The 18304-nt window shown below is 43.9% G+C and overlaps 1 long non-coding RNA gene across 2 annotated transcripts in view; it reads right to left on the bottom strand.

Moving 5' to 3' along the window:
- LOC307178707 overlaps window positions 1-18304 on the bottom strand; it is a 369464-nt gene that overhangs the window by 26557 nt on the left and 324603 nt on the right. The window contains exons 8-9 of one of the 2 annotated variants that reach the window (XR_013825265.1): window positions 6111-6410; window positions 3558-3670 (exon numbers count right to left, since the gene is read on the bottom strand). This is a non-coding gene — a long non-coding RNA (uncharacterized lncRNA). The remainder of the gene's footprint in view (window positions 1-3557; window positions 3671-6110; window positions 6411-18304) is intronic. The other variant, XR_013825266.1, reaches the window with a different exon arrangement.

Here is an 18304-nt window from a genome sequence, read left to right as displayed (position 1 = left end):
GACAGAGTGTTAGACATTTACAATACAGCCACTGATTGGATTATCATGATCCTTATCCTAGGTAGGTATTCTCATTTCCAGTTTACAGATGAGTATACTGAGGCTCATAGAAAATTCATCCCTTACCTTCTTCACACAACTAATAAGTGGCAGGTTGTGGGTTCAAGCCCAGATCCCCCTCCAAAGTCATCATCATTCCATTTGGTCACACCATCTTCCTAATAATGTCTTAGCTGTAGTATAGTTAGGGGCGCACATATGTGCTTTCTCAGGGAAAAAGAAAGACAGAGAAGGAAAAATTCCACTAGATTTAAGACTAGAGGCTTGGCGCAGAGAAGCAGCAACGTCACTGAACTCAACGGACGACTGTTCCTTAGCCTCACGCCCCACGATTCACCTAAGTCTGTGGCTCCCAACTGGGTACTCAGAGGTATTGCAAGGGGTCTGTGTATCCATATGTACATTGAACCTTGTCTGCAGACAACATACATCACGGACATCTACTTCTGTGACTGATAATATACCAGTTGATTCAAAAGTGTTATTGAATTCACAGGAGATATTTATCATTGTATATTTCCCAACCCAGGAATATTAAAAGCATAATTAGAATCATATGAGATGGGAGTTTTTGTTATTAAAAGGGGATTTTCAATCCTACAATCCAGAAATTCCATTCTTAGATATATACTCAACAGAAATGCGGCAATGTGTTCACCCACAGACATTATACGGGAACGCTCATAGAAGTGGATTCATCATTTCCCCGAAGTGGAAACAACCCAAATGCCAACAAGAGTGCAGTGGATAAGTACAGTGTCGAACAGTTATGCCACGGAATACGATGCAGCAGCAAATGAGAACAGACCACAACTGCACACAACAGCAGGATGAATCTCACAGTGTGATGTGGAGCGAGGAAGACAGAGACCTAAAAACAACCCTCTGTGTAATTCCACTTATATGATATTCACAGACAAGCGAGACGAATCTGTGCTGTGCAAAGTCAGGAGAGAGTTTACCCTGAGGTGTGTCGTGGAACTTGAGGGACGGGGGCCTGTAGTGTTCTGTTTCTTGATCATCTGGATGTGGGTTACGTGAGTGTATCCAGTTAATGAACATTCCTTGAGCTGTGCGTGTGATTTATATGTGTTTTTATATTGCTATTTTAATAAAAGATTTTTTAAAACAAAGGCAGTCATACCTATAAGATACATGACCACCGCTCTCTGTAAAGGTTCAGCCCAGCCAGGTGCCTTTCTATTTCCACCCTGGCCATCTCCCCAACTTCAAATCCCGCACCCCACCCTCTCTGCCTATAAAAACCATTTCTTGTTCTTTCAGACTCAGCTCTGTTGCACCACCTCCAAGGAACTCTCTCCCATTCTCTAGCCAGGAGTGAATTCTTGCTCCCCAAGCCCCAGAGAGCTTTAACAGCGATTTCTCTGATGACAAAGCAGAGGTCCCCAGAGCCTAGCATAGCACAGTGCTTGCCAAATGATAGGATAACAGCAAAGGTCTTCTGTTGTTATAATAACCTCCACATCTTAACCTCCTAAAGAAGCATTTATGTTCCCCTTACTTCCTGCCCTCAAGAAACGCATAGTCTTGGAAGAAACGTATGTCTGCTAACTTTGTATTGCTCACCAGACCCAACCCATTACCATGCATCCAGCAGGTGCTCAGGTAATGAATGAAGACATATGTCACCTGTAAAAAGAACCTGCAATGAAAGATACCTTGAAGATCTCAGCAATTCTAGATCATACATGAACAAAGGAAAACCAAGAAGAATTCGATATGAACATTGCCCTTTCCCCCCCGGTGGCTGGTATTTTATCGGATTGATACTAGACTGAATACCCCTTTGTGGGTCCAATGATCTCTACAGGCAAAAATGTGCTTTTGTTTTCTACAATAAGAAAACTGAAGGGTGCTGAGATGTTTTGATCGTGGGGATGAAAAGCTCAGCCCAGTTCCAAGCCCCTTGGATCAACCTTGGCACACACTTCCACCACGAGGAAAAGGCATCCGACAACAAAACCGGCAAGGCTACGTCCCAGGAAAGATGACAGAAGTGGCACAGACGGATAAGCCTTCAAATCCACTTCAGCTTGGTGCCCCAGGAGGGGCCACGGCATTTCTGAAGGGTCCCCAGAGAGTGTCCTCAGTCTACCCTTCTGCCTCCTTCCTTCCCTTTTTCCTTCCCTTTTCTCACTAACCTGCACAGGACAAATTCACTGTGAAATGATTTTTTTTTTTAATCATTAGGGCAAAATGAGCGAGGCTGGAGCGCTAAGATTCCTGAATTAATAATATTGCTGCCATCCGTGATTTGGGCTTTCTCTTTTCTGTTGGCAGAAGCCAACACATGAGGAGATATTTTCCAGCATAACAGTCAAACTGTGCATTTTTAGATTTGTGGGCAGGCTGAGTGATCTCCAGCCAGAGTCTCAGCCCTCAGTCCTACATTCCAGTGTCATTCTCTGACCACAGCATCATTTCTGGTCTCCCCCAAGTCATTGCTTCGGAGAAAATGAAGCGTGTTTTCAGAATTTAATTTAAGAATAACCCAGGCAACCTAAGGCCAACTGACAAGGTAGTGGGTCCAGCCAACAGAAGGAAGGGCAGACATTGAAGACAGACGTGGTCAGCACCTCCCACCAATGAGACCTTTTATGCCTGCATTGAGGATTTCATCGAAAGTTGGAGTGCAGGTCCAAGCAGCTTCAAGTGCCCACATCTTTTGCTTTTTACTCCAATCACAAGAAAACAGAGCATGTGAGTTAAAACGTGTATTCCAGGCATCATTAGCATTCAGGTATCAGCTGGAACTGCATTTCTCATGGAAGCCTAGCCAAAGCCTTGTTCAAGCTAACACCCTTCCTTCAAAGATTTTACCACAATTGTCATCTGCTAATAGTTACTTGGGCAATCCAGGGGGGGCAAGGATTGAAGTTGTCTTGTTCATGGCAACCTGGGAAATACGTGGTATAGTTAACACATGCTAGTTGGCTACACAGACTACTAGGACACAGCAATCAGCAACACCCCCCCCCTCCACCATGGTGGAAAGCAGGGAAGCAAGAGAAGTGTTTTTCATGCTCGTGGTGAATCCATGATCAAATTTTCCTTCCTTTTTCTTTCTCCCAGACTTCAGGGCCCCAAAGTGTCTCCTGTCCCTAACTTATGGTACCACCATCCTCCAAGTTAATCGGTTTCAAAACCTAAGAAGCATCATTGGTTCCGTCTTCCTTGTCAGTCTGCCTACTTCTGACTCACTGATGCTACCTCTAAAAGCTTTCTTCCAGCCGCCTGCCTCTCTCCTCCAACTCGTATCACTTCTACCCAGGGTCTTGTTCCCACTCTCCTGGACATCAGACTGGCCTCTGACCATCACTCTTGCTTTTAACCAAATCTCTTCATTTCTAGCTAGCAGATCATTCTCGGTACTTTCAGATCACCCCCTCCTAGAAAAAGCACTCATGAATTCCTCACACTCAGGAATAAAATGTATGAATTTTATGAATTACATGAATAAAAGGTAAATGCCATACTTTGGAATACTCCTCGGTCCCCAAGCTGTCTCCAACTTCCCTCCAGATGATCTTTCTATGTCCAGTTGAAATGCCATTTTCATGCAGAAAGTCTTTCCTAAATCCATCTCCACCTGAAAATGCAACCAAATGCTGTCACCACATTTTTGGGAATTTTGTAAATGTTTAATTTTATAAATTCTAAAGTACCTCCTAAATCGTTCCTATTAGTCTGGAAAGATCTTCCAGCCATCATCTAGATCATCTTGGTCTTTGTTTACTCCCAAATGCCTAACACTATGCCTGGCACAGAGTAGCTTTTCAAAAACTATTTCTGGAACTTAATTAAATTCATTCCTTCATTCGTTCTTTCAAACGTGCAGTCTCTGTTTACCAACCCCACCCCAGGGATAAGATGTAGAATAATTACGTGACCTCAGACACATAACTTTCATCCTTCTATAGTTTCTTCATCTGCAAAACGAGCTATGCTGTGGACCAAATAAAATAAGGCACGTGAAGCACTTAGTGTCTGACGCATAGTATATGCTCAATAAATGTTAACCTCTTATTATTATTATTTCACAAGGCAGTCTGTCCACTGTGGGGCAGCTATGGTTACTAAAACATTTTTTTCCCCAATTCTGAGCTAAATCAGACCTCCTTATAACTCCTCTCCTTCGACCAGAGCTTCTTTGCCTGTGGGCAACAAGCAGGCTCAGCTACACTTTAAAAAACCTAATTTGCAGCCCCAGGCCTGGAATGAAGGGAAGAAAACTGGGGTCAGCTGGGGAGAGAAGCTGGAATTCATTAAATCCATGGGTTTCTGAAGGGCTAAGGTTCTGTAAGTTGGTGTTCATTTTCTACCTTAGGACTTTTGCTCTGGGAGTCCAATATACTGCTTAAATTTCTCTTATTTCCTTCAGCTGTAGGATTTGGGTAAGCAAGGAAAATTCTGCAAAATGACTTCACCATTGGCAGTCATTTGCCCTTGGCCAAATTGGCTTGCAATTACTCTAAGAATGTCAGGAGTTTGCAAATTAGCTTAGGCCGCCTGATGCTAAGTAGTCCCCTTGGGGTGGGTCGTGTCCATGACTTGAGTCTTGCACAAGATGGATCCAGCTGCCCTGAAGAAGTGTGTGCCCTGCTGTCCTCACTTCCCCCCCAGCACCTGGTTCAACTCCTGCTGGGAACCATGACACCTCAGGACTTGTTTTCATTTCTCCAGTTTCCCACCCCCTCTTCCACTGGACTTTGTACCTCTTTGTACCTCTGGGTTAATTATCTTTTTAATAAATGGCCTTCAACTGACAGAAGGCTCCTTTCTTTAAGACACCAGGCTTCTCCCTTTCGTCAGTGTGCTCTGTTCTGCAGTGCTGTCCGTTCGCACAGACCACGGTGTGCAGAAGCTGCTACACCCACGCACAGGCATAAGAGCTGATGACGCCACAAGCTAATTTTCAGAAATCTTGAAGTTCAAGAAGAGTCTGTAACTCTCCAGGGGTAGCAATGACTTATTTTCAACTAACTTCAGAGTAATCCATAGTTTTCTTCAGCTCAAGCATGTTAGGAGAATGAATTATGTAGTATTTTTACACAATTCACTGAGTATCTACTCTAACTCACAGCCTGACAGCATAGCCTCCTAACCAACTTCTGCCTCTACTTTTGTCCTCTAGAATCTATTCTCTACCAGACCCCAGAGTGATTTTTTTTTTTTTTTTTTTTGCGGTACGCGGGCCTCTCACTGTTGTGGCCTCTCCCGTTGCGGAGCACAGGCTCCGGATGTGCAGGCTCAGCGGCCATGGCTCACGGGCCCAGCCGCTCCGCGGCACGTGGGATCTTCCCAGACCGGGGCGCGAACCCGCGTCCCCCGCATCGGCAGGCGGACTCTCAACCACTGCGCCACCAGGGAAGCCCCAGAGTGAATTTTTAAAAGATGTAAGTCATAATATCTTACAGTCTTGCTTAGAAATGTTCCACAGCTTCAACCATATTCCAAATGAAACCGTGGCTGTCCAAGCTTTATATACCTTGGTTCCTGAAGTTTCTCTGCTCGCTCACAGCCCGCTGCCCTTTGCCTACTACACGCAAATGCCTCCCAGTTCCTCAAATGTATCAACTCCGTTTTGGCTACGGGCCCATAGTTTTTGTACTTCCTCTTCCCTCCTGGATTCTTCTTCCCCAAGTTGTAAATATACGTCTCAGGCGCATATTTTTGCTCCCACCTTACATTTAGCTTTCTCTGAGAACTGTAAGCTGCGAAGGTGCTCTTTAAATAATTCAGCTTATTTTCTTTACATCAGACTTCTTGGGATGGCCATGATTTATGTGGTCAGTGGCCCCACTTCTCTATACATAAATAAGAAGTCTAATGAGAGTCAACAAATATAACTGGTTTCATTGCCCAGTGTGGGGAAAATATATCAATCCTACAGTCATTAAACGAATGTGAATCATATATAAAAGTTACCGACATAACAGTCACAGAGCGCCAGGGAAAAGGATTCAGAAGAGAAGACACTCCCTCCCCTTTAGCAGGGTGTTGCTCACTTTGTAAGAAGGAAACCTTACCCACAATGGAGCTTCTCACTGCCACTGGAAGAGGCAAGTTTGATGGGATTGCAACAATAAGCTGTTTCTTTAATATTCCAATTTCCTTCTAGGATTGAATTACCAGCCTACTTCATACTCCTCAGATGTCACAGGGGCAATAAAACTAATCAGAAGAGGAATTTCTCCTTGACCACTGTCCACAGTCCGTTCCCTCAGAGGCAGGCTCTTGATACGGAAACTTCTCTCAGTGCTGAACAAATAAGCCTGTGGCTTGTCAAGTTAGCAACAGGCGTGTCCAAGATTCACAACGCCTAGAAGCTGGAGGCACAAAAATAAAAGTCAAAAATAAAATAGTAGCAACATGAGTAAATCCTAGCATATAGTAAGTGTTTAATCTGTGCCAGAAGTGATTCTAAGCCTTTCTTATATGTTATTTCATTTCAATCCCATATCCGTTGCTTGAAGATGCCAATATTACCTCTCCATTTTACAGATGAGAAAACGGAGGCACCAAGAGATGAAACAAACTAGCCCAGGGTCATTCAGGCAGTGAAGTGGAGTGTCAGAATTTGAACCCAAGACATCTGACTTCAACACCTTCCTCTCAACAATTTACTGCTCCTCCGTGTGCCAGAGAGGCTTGGAGGTCAGCACATCACCAACAGTGCTGACAACACCCACGTACTCTGAGTCCCAGAGGGACAGGGTTTGCGGAAGTGGCCATGCAAGGCCTCTGCCAACTTGATGAAATCGTGAGTGACTGAGAAGTGCGATGGGCCCACTCCACCCCGTGCGATACAATCGCCCAAAACGTTCCAGGAATTCTTGCGACATCTCCCCTCTCTTCCACTGGGCAGGTCTTTTGTACCTAACCCTTGTCTGCGCCGTTTCAGGAGACACTCCACCATCAATTTCTTCTGTTTCATCATGTAGCCAACGATTGTTCTCAATCTCATTTCTAATCACATTGACCCCATTACCCATTACCTACTGAACCACCTGGGTTTGATTCCCAGTGTTGCCACTTACTGTTTGGGGAAACGAACATGTCACTTACCCTCATCTAAGGTTAGGGGTCTTCACCTTACATCGGACTAAAATAAGTTTCTTACAATGTTCTTTTGAGGATCTAGTTCATAGTGACTGCTCAAGAAAAAAGAAATGGTAGCTATGTGGCAAAATAAAGCACTTAGCATTTAAGACCTTCTGTGTGCATGGCTCCTACCAACCTTCCCAAGTTTATTCTACAGGAATGCCCTTCAACAAATACTGCTACCTCTGGGGTTCACCGGCTCTCCTCTAGACCAGCATTCCTCCAGGGGTGGTCCTTGGACGCTCTGCATCAGATTCACGTGACATGTCCTTAAAATTCACATCCTTAAGCCCCACCCTGGCCTTGTTAATCAGAATTTCTCAGGATGGTTCCTGACCACCTTCATTTGTAACAGGCTCTCCAGGCAATACTTACGAAGCCCTACGATGCAGTCCCACTTGCCTTGTCTACGACAAGGTTCTCTGTGCCTGAGACTCCTTCCCGCTCTCATATCCATCACCCACATCCCACCGATAATTCGAATCCTAACTTATATTTCTCCTCCTTCATACAACCATTCGAGATTCCTCCCTCCAGAAACAATGTGTCCCTGCTTTGAGTTATCGCGGCCCTTATTCATGGACATGGCGACAGTCCCCAACGTTTTCAAGCTCCTAGAGGCGACAGTCAGTATGTAAATTGCACTAGCATCTCCAAAGTTATCTCTCACAGGACTTCGCACAGAGTAGGTGCTCTGTGAAAATAACTGAATGGGCAGGATAAAGCCCAATCCCAATATTTTTAGATCTTCTTGATAAATTAAGTAATAACCGACTCACTTGAAGAAGAGAAGGGAAGCTGACTGAGCAGACTTTATTTATTTAAATAAATTTATTTATTTATTTATTTCTGGCTGCGTTGAGTCTTCGTTGCTGCGCACGGGCTTTTCTCTAGTCACGGCGAGCAGGGGCTACTCTTCTTTGCAGTGTGTGGGCTTCTCATTGCAGTGTCTTCTCCTGTTGCGGAGCACGGACTCTAGGCGCACGGGCTTCAGTAGTTGCGGCACGGGAGTTTCAGTAGTTGTGGCTCACGGGCTCTAGAGCGCAGGCACAGTAGTTGTGGCGCACGGGCTTAGTTGCTCCGTGGCATGTGGGATCTTCCCGGTCCAGGGCTCGAACCCCTGTCCCCTGCATTGGCAGGCGGATTCTCAACCACTGCACCACCAGGGAAGTCCTGAGCAGACTTTATTATCTTTCTCTCCTCCCCTTCTTCTCCCTGATTCCTGCTGCCCCTTTATTCCTTAGCCCAAGTCTTAGAGTGGGAACCCTTCATGTCTTCCCTTTAGCACACTTGAGGCTGGCTGCCAAAGTTAGGTCATTTCTCTTTCTATTTAAGAGTAGGCAAAATAGGAGATCAATAGAACAATAATAAACCCTGTAACGTCGTCAGATTTCCCTGGTATAGGCTCCTGTTTAGCTCAAAGGGCTGGAGACATTTCCCCAGCATCTTGGTTAGATTCTGACTTTGTGAACGCTGCAGGTTGGTTGCTGTTCTCAGTACAGCTAAGCAGAAACACTCACTCAATTTGCTCCCTTGTTAAAGCACCGCAGTACTTTTCACTCCTACGTCTTAGGCAGCTCAGGCTGCTACAGCAGAACACCATAGGCTGGATGGTTTAAACAATAGACAATTATTTCCCACAGTTCTGAAGGCTGGAAGTCTGAGATCAGGGTGCCAGCATGGTCGGAAGCTTGGTGAGGATCCTCTTCCTAGTTTATAGACCACCCAGCATCTCACTGTATCTTCACATGACTGAGAGAGAGAAGGAGAGAGGGAGGGAGGGAAAGAGACAGCATGTCTCTCCTGTTGCTTCTTTGAAGAGCATTAATCCCATTCATGGGGGCTCCACTCTCATGACCTAATTACTTTCCAAAGGTCCCGCCTCCAAATACCATCACGTTGCAGATTTGGGCTTCAATATATGACTATGGCGGGGGGCCGGGGTGCGGAGGGACACAAACATTTAGTTCATAACACCCCAAGCGCCATGATCTCAGTACAGCTCATCCTGAGTTTTGCTGGAAAGGGCACACCTTACCCCCAGGCAGTGGCAAGCAAAATGGCAGTGACTATGCCACTGTAAGTTCAGACCCAACAGTGTAATCACATTTCAATAAGGCAAGAGCAGGAATAATCACTTTCCCTCCACACTCATATCACTCACTGTGCTCCAGCCACTTCGCTCACCCTGCAGTTCTTCAAACACACCAAGCTCCAAGCTTTTTCCCATCTCAAGCCCTTGCCAATTCCCTCTGCCTGTGATGCCCTTCCCCTATTCCTATAAATATACAAACCTTTCCTTTAAATCATCTTTCCTTTAAGCATCGGCTTAAATATACCATCTGCAGAGGGAGCTTCTATGGTTGTATTTTTTTTTTAATTAAAGTAACCTCCTTTCCCAGTTCATTCCTATTTCACCCCCTTTTTATTTCCTTCTTGACATGTACCACAATCTCCAATTCTTGTATTCATTTTCTAAATTTCCTGGCTCCTTGTCGGTCTTTCCAGAAAGGATAAAAATGGAACGAGGCCAAGAACTGTGTCCATCTTGTTCACCATTCCTGACACATAGTAGCAACTCAATGAATATCTGTTGAATGATTGAATAAAATAATTACACAATATATAATCGTAAGGAAAGGGGAGTCACACAATAAAAACATCAAATCTTTTATTCATATATAATGTTATAACCAGGAGATAATCATCTTATTTAATTTTATAACAATATCAGATTTCAACATGAACTCCCTGATTTAAGTTATTTTGTTGCTAAAAGGAACAGGTCCTCCTCTTTATCCCGGACTGTGATTTGCCATGATACTTATTCTATAGACTCTGAATAATAAATCTCATGTCTCCCAATGGAACTCAACTCCTAGAGATTAAAAGTTGACATCCTTACGAGACATCAACCAAGAAAAGACAACTTGAAGAAGCAAGTGTGGCTATTTTAGAAGAAAAAAACGTCTACGTTCTGTTTTGACTTTGCAAGTCTCAAAGAATACTTTCATGACAATGCGCAGAGAACTACGTGAAATTAAATAGCCACAGTGGAATGTGGATTTAATTGCTTGAATTGCTGCATTAGCTAAAACAAAACAGCTGTGATCACACTCTGGGGTAAAAACCATTGTTCAAGCAAGACTTCTATTAAAGATCGCCCCAGCGATGAGTCTGGCTTTCTAAAATCAGGCATACCCCTTCCTGGACCACACGTTGTCCTTAGGGTAACAGTGATTTCAATTTGGGGGGCATGTGGGTTGGAGAAACGTTGTCTGTGCCATAGGGCAGGGCACAGGACTGCTTGATAGATTTTTCTCTTTTCCCCCAAATACACAGCTCAAGTTACTCAAAATTACTCAGCAAAGCAAATTCCTTTCATATTTCCATAATCCCAAGACACAGGAAAGGTGTTGGGCTGGCTGCTGGGGCTTTTAGAGTTCCAATGCACTAAAAGATGGAACTAGAAGCAAACTGTGTCCAAGTTCTCCCCAAAGAATCTGTGTGAACAGACCTTGGTCCCTGAAAAAAACGAGTCTCTGAGGTGGTGGTTTTTGATATTTCTCGGGATCAGAAACCACCTTGACATAAAAAGAAAGTCATAGAGACTTCCACAGAACATTCTCGAATGTACTAATACCAAGTTGGAAGCCTAGTCTCCAGAAGCTCTGTGAACACCCTAAAATTATCCATGGACCAGAGACTCAGAACTCTTGTTCTAAAATGCAGAAGAGGGGCTTGAGATGGGGAAAGTCAAGAATGCAAATGTTTTTTCACCAACCACCATCGTGTATCTACTCTAAATAACTCTGCCACACACCACCTCTAACCCATCTGCAGACCTGGAAACGTGTGACCAATATCATGGCAAGTAAATAAGTAGAAGGGAAAGTTTGAGGGAAAAGCACAGAAGGGAAATTAAGCAGAAAGCCAAAATTTTAAATTCTTAATATTCTGTCCAGTCCTCCATTCCTAAGATTCTGTTCCATTGACCTCACAAGTCAGTCACTGTCAAAGTCAAGTGTGCCTCAAAGTCAACCTGAGAAGGTTACCTTAAAATGCAGATTTCTAAGCTCACCTGGTTTCTGATTCAAAGGGATTCTGTAGTTTTTATTAAACACCCAGATGCTTCTGAAGCTGGCGGCCACTTAAACCACAGTTTCAATTACTTCCAATCCTGTTTCTCAGCGTCTAAGAAATCCCAATATTTCAGGATCCAAAATACATACTCCTTCCTCTTATATCCAGAAGTGACACAAACACCCTTTGTCTGATCCTGAGTACCAGAGATGCCACTCTTTCCTTCTCATCTACACCCCTTTTAAGGGGGAACTTTCAGGGAAGAGATGCAGTGAGCTGTTTCTAGATGACCCGGTGCCTGAGAATTGCCCAACTTCTGATTATCAACTGACTGCTAGCCTTATTTCATCTGCGAAGTCCCTCTTGTCATGTAATGAAACATATTCACAGGTGTGACACCAGGGGAGGTCAGGGGGCCCATATCTTTCCTGAGGCAATTGCCTACCTTTTCCGCCCATCCTTCAAGACCCTTCTTCTCCAGAATGTCTCAATAATGATTTTACCCCTAATTCCCACAGATGATCCCTCCCCTTTTTGAGTTCCTATTTCACCTGGTTTAACTGCTTATTGTGAACTATAAAATAGAGATAATGCCCCTTTTTGTTCTCTTATTGCTTCTTATCTGCCACCTGAGTACTAGTTCTTTGACAACATGACAATGCTTTAAATGCCTCTTCATCCCACACAATATACAACGAGTCATAAGCACGGAGGAGGGGTGGCAGCACCTGTTGCTTTGGCCTGCCCAGTATCTATTCCCCGCTTTCCCCCATTCTTTCCTGGTAACCATATCTCAGTTTCCGTTCAGAAAACTACCCTCCTCCAGCCTAAATCCATTTGTTTCAGAGAGCCTAACTCCACTCCCTGATTCCAGATATGGGCACATGATCTAGGTTGGGCCAATCAGCATAAACCATTCCCCTGGCACAAATGATTGGTTCACAATTGTCACATGACCCAAGCTAGGCCAATGAGATTCAGTGCCGAAAACTTGGCAAGTATAATCCTGGAAGTGAGTAGTCTCTTTCTGTGCAGGTTCCTGGGGCCAGTGAGCTTCACCAGGCATCTTGTCATCACTAGAGGAGGAGCTGCTCAAGAAGGAGCAACACAGATACAAGCAGGGCTGAGAGATACAGAGCCAGTGACCGAGTCCTAGGGACCTGGTTCCTGGATTCAGCCAGGCCAGAAGCTAGCCCTACCTCCCAAACGGCTCAACAGCGTACAACTAATAAATATCACCTAGTATTTGAACCAATGTGAGTGTGTTTCTATCCCTTCAACAAAAAGGGTACAGATTTATTTAATAAATACTGACTGGTTGAATTAATAGCCATTTTCGTCTTGGGAAATGTTGGATGTATTTGGGTTCTTAAAGCCTACAAATTACTTCTTTGCAGAAGAAGGTTCAGTTGCTTAACTTACGTCTTTGGCAATGAACACTGATATGGTCATAAACTTATGGCCTTTGGAACTGGACAAATGAACTTGGGTCCCAGCTCTGCCACTTAACAAATTGTGTAGCCTTGGGCATTTTACTTAGAAATCTTTAAGCAGGGGAAGATCACAGCAAAAACTGTGCACTGTTATTGGAGGATCATTTTTATGTAGATGATGGAATGAAGGATGGAGAGACAGACGCAGGAAACTGTTATCAAGTTGAGGCGATAGCAGATGAGACTTTAGACTAAGGCAGCATCACTTGAGACACAGACCAGAGAACAGATTGCAAAACCTACAACATAGGAGCAAACTGAATGTGGGATGTGGGGAAAACAAAGGAGTCAAAGTTCCTGCAAACGAGTTCAATTATTTTTAGTATGAGACATTAAAATAAAGAAAGAAATGCAGCCTGCTAGCCAGGTGGTGGGGATGCTCTTCAGTTCTATTCAATCTGTTGAGTTATCTTTAATAACACAGACAGCTTTGGAGGTAGATCTGTAGCTTCCTTCTTCTTGAAGAAATTGAGCGGCTTCTCACTTCTAGGCAACAGAGGGAGATCTTTCTAGCAGGTGATGCTTTCATGGCTTTGATTTAATGTTGTGTTTTCCAAGGGGCTTCCCTGGTGGCGTAGTGGTTAAGAATCCGCCTGCCAATGCAGGGGACACGGGTTCGAGCCCTGGTCTGGGAAGATCCCACATGCTGCGGAGCAACTAAGCCCGTGTGCCACAACTACTGAGCCTGCGCTCTAGAGCCCGCGTGCCCCAACTACTGAAGCCCACGCACCTAGAGCCCGTGCTCTGCAACAAGAGAAGCCACCGCAATGAGAAGCCCGCACACTGCAACAAAGAGTAGCCCCCGCTCATCGCAACTAAAGAAAGACCACACGCAGCAATGAGGACCCAGCCAAAAATAAATAAATAAAATTAAAAAAAAAAAAAGAATAAAGTTGTGTTTTCCAAAGTATTAGAGGGGTCTGCTGGTGGTAGAGTACGTGGTTTTAGGTGGATTACAGGAAGACTAGCTGCACACAGACAAGACATGAAATAACTGAATCACATCGGGGAAAAGCTGTTCCCTTTCAGGCCTTTTGATTATTTTGTCAAAGAAAAGAAAAACCTCATACGGGGCCTAAACCATCTTTAACACGTCTTTCTATCACTTGCTAATCTTCTTGCTTAATAGGCAGCAGGTCTCAGGCTTAAAATCTTGAGGAGGCCACGGTATCCATCTGAATAATACCATTGTGTCTTTGCTGAAGTTATCTTTGCACGTGCTTTCTATCAATGGGAAGTGGAACTTATTTTCCACTTATAATAGCTATTGGTCTTTTTTTTTTTAAGATAAATTTATTTCGTTAAAAAAGATGACTCCATTCAAAGGCAACTAAAGAAATGCAGCACACAGCCATGGCAGGAATTGGGGAAGGGATCCTCCTGGGCCAGGGGTTCGAAAACATCTTTCATCAGTGGTGGAACTTCTGGCACTCTGACAAATGTCTTCTTAGGAGGTATATACTTGGAGCACCACTGAAAGTACACCTTGCAGCTAAAAGCCTACAGTGAGTAAATAAATGTGCCTACTTTCTGGACAGGTACCAGTGCTGAGAACAGCACCGCTCGGTGCGCAGCATCCCTGCAAGCCCTTGGGAGCCCAGCACGATCTCCTGAACAACTCCTGATTCTAAACAATGCGGGAGTTTGGTTCACTCGTCATGAATAAACACCCTCAGCCCCAATGTTTGGAAACGCAAGGGCTTCTGCTCCCAGACGCCGCTCTGCTCGGCTGCGCGTCCGAAGGATAGATACATCAGCCCTTCCCGGAAGCGCCGCCACGCTTCTGTAAAGGTGCCGCCGGAAAACTCAGGACAAGCACACCAAACAGTCTGGCGTAGGGGTGTGTGATTTCGCGAGCGATCTTTTGTTTATTGAAGGGTCGACTTTTCAAGGGGGAAAAAAACCCACTTCTGGCTGAGCGGCGGAGTTCCAACGCTACTAAACTTCTCCCCCTAGTGGACCTTTCATTAAGACGTAAATCATTCAGAGCTGGAAGCACAAGGACCATGCAGCTGGTAGCTTTTAAATTTCACAGTCAAAAACGGCATTAATTGTTTCTAGATTTTTTGATGATGGTCATTCTGACTGGTGTGAGATGATATCTCATTGTAGTTTTGATTTGCATTTCTCTAATGATTAATGATGTTGAGCATTCTTTCATGTGTTTGTTGGCAATCTGTATATCTTCTTTGGAGAAGTGTCTATTTAGGTCTTCTGCCCATTTTTGGATTGGGTTGTTTGTTTTTTTGTTATTGAGCTGCATGAGCTGCTTAGAAATTTTGGAGATTAATCCTTTGTCAGTTGCTTCATTTGCAAATATTTTCTCCCATTCTGAGGGTTGTCTTTTCGTCTTGTTTATGGTTTCCTTTGCTGTGCAAAAGCTTTGAAGCTTCATTAGGTCCCATTTGTTTATTTTTGTTTTTATTTCCATTTCTCTAGGAGGTGGGCCAAAAAGGATCTTGCTGTGATGTATGTCATAGAGTGTTCTGCCTATGTTTTCCTCTAAGAGTTTGATAGTTTCTGGCCTTACATTTAGGTCTTTAATCCATTTTGAGCTTATTTTTGTGTATGGTGTTAGGGAGTGATCTAATCTCATACTTTTACATGTAGCTGTCCAGTTTTCCCAGCACCACTTATTGAAGAGGCTGGAGAGGGTGTGGAGAAAAGGGAACACTCTTGCACTGCTGGTGGGAATGTGAATTGGTACAGCCACTATGGAGAACAGTATGGAGGTTCCTTAAAAAACTAAATATAGAACTACCATATGACCCAGCAATCCCACTCCTGGGCATATACCCTGAGAAAAACATAATTCAAAAAGAGTCATGTACCAAAATGTTCATTGCAGCTCTATTTGCAATAGCCCGGAGATGGAAACAACCTAAGTGTCCATCATCGGATGAATGGATAAAGAAGATGTGGCACATATATACAATGGAATATTACTCAGCCATAAAAAGAAACGAAATTGAGTTATTTGTAGTGAGGTGGATGGACCTAGAGTCTGTCATACAGAGTGAAGTAAGTCAGAAAGAGAAATACAAATACCGTATGCTAACACATATATATGGAATCTAAGAAAAGAAAATGTCAAGAAGAACCTAGAGGTAAGAGAGGAATAAAGACACAGACCTACTAGAGAATGGACTTGAGGATATGGGGAGGGGGAAGGGTAAGCTGTTGCAAAGTGAGAGAGAGGCATGGACATATATACGCTACCAAACGTAAGGTAAATGGCTAGTGGGAAGCAGCCGCATAGCACAGGGAGATGAGCTCCGTGCTTTGTGACCACCTGGAGGGGTGGGATAGGGAAGGTGGGAGGGAGATGCAAGAGGGAGGGGATATGGGGATATATGTATAGCTGCTTCACTTTGTTATACAACAGAAACTAACACACCATTGTAAAGCAATTATACTCCAATAAAGATGCTAAAAAAATTTTTTAAACAAGGATATACCACAACACATCTATTAGAATGTCAAAATGCAGAACACTGACAGCACCACACATTGGCAAGGACGTGGAGCAACAGGAACGCTCATGCACTGCGGGTGGGAATGCAAAATAGTACAGCTACTTTGGAAGACAGTTTGGTAGTTTCTTATAAAACTAAACATACTCTTACCATGTGATACACCAGTGATGCTCCTTGGCATTTACCCTAAAGAGCTGAAAACTTATATCCACGTGAAAACCTGCACACTGACGTTTATTGCAGATTTATTCATAATTGCCAAAACTTGGAAGCGACCAAGATGTCCTTCGGTGTGTGAATGGATAAATAAACTGTAGTACAGCCAGACAAGGGGATATTATTCAGTGCTACAAAGAAAGGTGCTATCGAGCCATGAAAAGACACAGAGGACACGTCAATGCACATTACTAAGTGAAAGGAGTCAGTCGGGAAAGGTTACACACTGTGTGATTCCAACTATATGACATAATGGAAAAGGCAAAACTATGGAGATGGTACAAGGTTAGTGGTTGCCAGGGGTTGCGGGAAGGGAGGAATGAATAGGCAGAGCATAGAAGATCTTTATTGCTGTGAAACTCTTGTGCGTGATACTATAATGATGGATACGTGTCATTATATATTTATCCAAACCCAAAGAATATACAACACCAAGAATGAACCCTAAGGTAAACTATGGACTTGGGCTGATAATGATGCGTCAGTGTAGGTTCATTGATTGTAACATAGGTACCACTCTGGTGTGGACGCTGATATGGAGAAGACTGCAAGGGGTCGGGGCAGGGGGTATTCAAGGATTCTCTGCACTTCCTGGCCAACTCTGCTGTGAACCTAATACTGCTCTAGAAAATAAAGTCTCTTTCTAAAAATAAGAAATGCATACATCTATAGTTAAATAAATAAATATTAAATACTGGGGGATCTTGTTTTGGACACACTGATTACTTATCGGAAAGATGTAGATCCTTCCTACTCCAAGTGTGGTCTGGGACCACCAGCATCAGAAGTACCTGGGAGCTTCTAGAAATTCAGAGTCTCAGGCCCCACAGCAGACTCACTCACTGAGAATCTGCATTCTAACAAGACCCTTGAGTGATTTATAGTAAAGTGTAAGATGTACTGATGCAGAATGTCTGGTCCCTGCCTTCGAGGTGCTTTCAGCCTATTAAAACGTTTGGGGAAAAAAACCTGTCTTTGGTGGAGTTTGAGATGCAAAGAAAAGCAGCAATGGTCCACAGTAAGGAACTTCACGCTTTTGATTTCATTTCTCAGTTCCTCCACCCACAAGTTTTTCCCACCTGTCATTCCCTCTTCTCCATGGGTATAGCTCTTGCTAAACACTCTTCAGTAAGTATCACGGGCAACGTGCCATGTGCCAGGCACAGTGATAGACACAAGGCATGGACCCTCTTCTGAACAAGCAAACGGAAAAGTTAATAGGAAATTAAGGTTTTGACTACCTCCCCTATTAGATTAAACACAATAATGGGAGCATGCACAGGGACTCTTGAAGGAGACTATGAGAAGGTCATGAACTACCTTCCAGCATCTACCAGGTGCCAGGCGCTATTTATGTCATTTACTTCTCACAGCAATTTCACAAGATGAGAATTATTTTCCTCATTTACCTGATAAACTGAGTCACTAAGTGACTTAACAATTGGCCTAAGATCTCACAGCTGAAAGCAGCCAATTACCACTGGCTTGTTGGGCCACACACCGGTCACCTCCTGGCTGCTGCATTTCTATTATATAATGCTGTGTCTTACAGCTGTGATGGCCCTTTAGGCCATAAGCCCCCAGGAATTTGAAGAATTATTGAAGAGGGAATCTCCTTTTCTGTGAGATGGGCAAGGAACGGACTGGACTGATCACGTTTAGTTCCTAAGGAGCAGGGAAGCACCGGTTTACAGCTGGGTTCTATTGTAAATGAAATCTGCTTTCTTCTGTTGGCTCTTAATTCCACGATCCCTCCTGCCACAGGGCCTTTGCACAGATCTTTCTTCCTAACCTCCTTCCTCTGTAAAACTCCCGTTTATCCTCCAGACCTCAGCTGAAATATTTCCTACT

Source organism: Stenella coeruleoalba (assembly GCF_951394435.1).
Source record: "Stenella coeruleoalba genome assembly, chromosome: 20".
NCBI lineage: Eukaryota > Metazoa > Chordata > Mammalia > Artiodactyla > Delphinidae > Stenella > Stenella coeruleoalba.
This window is presented reverse-complemented; position numbering and strand designations above follow the sequence as displayed.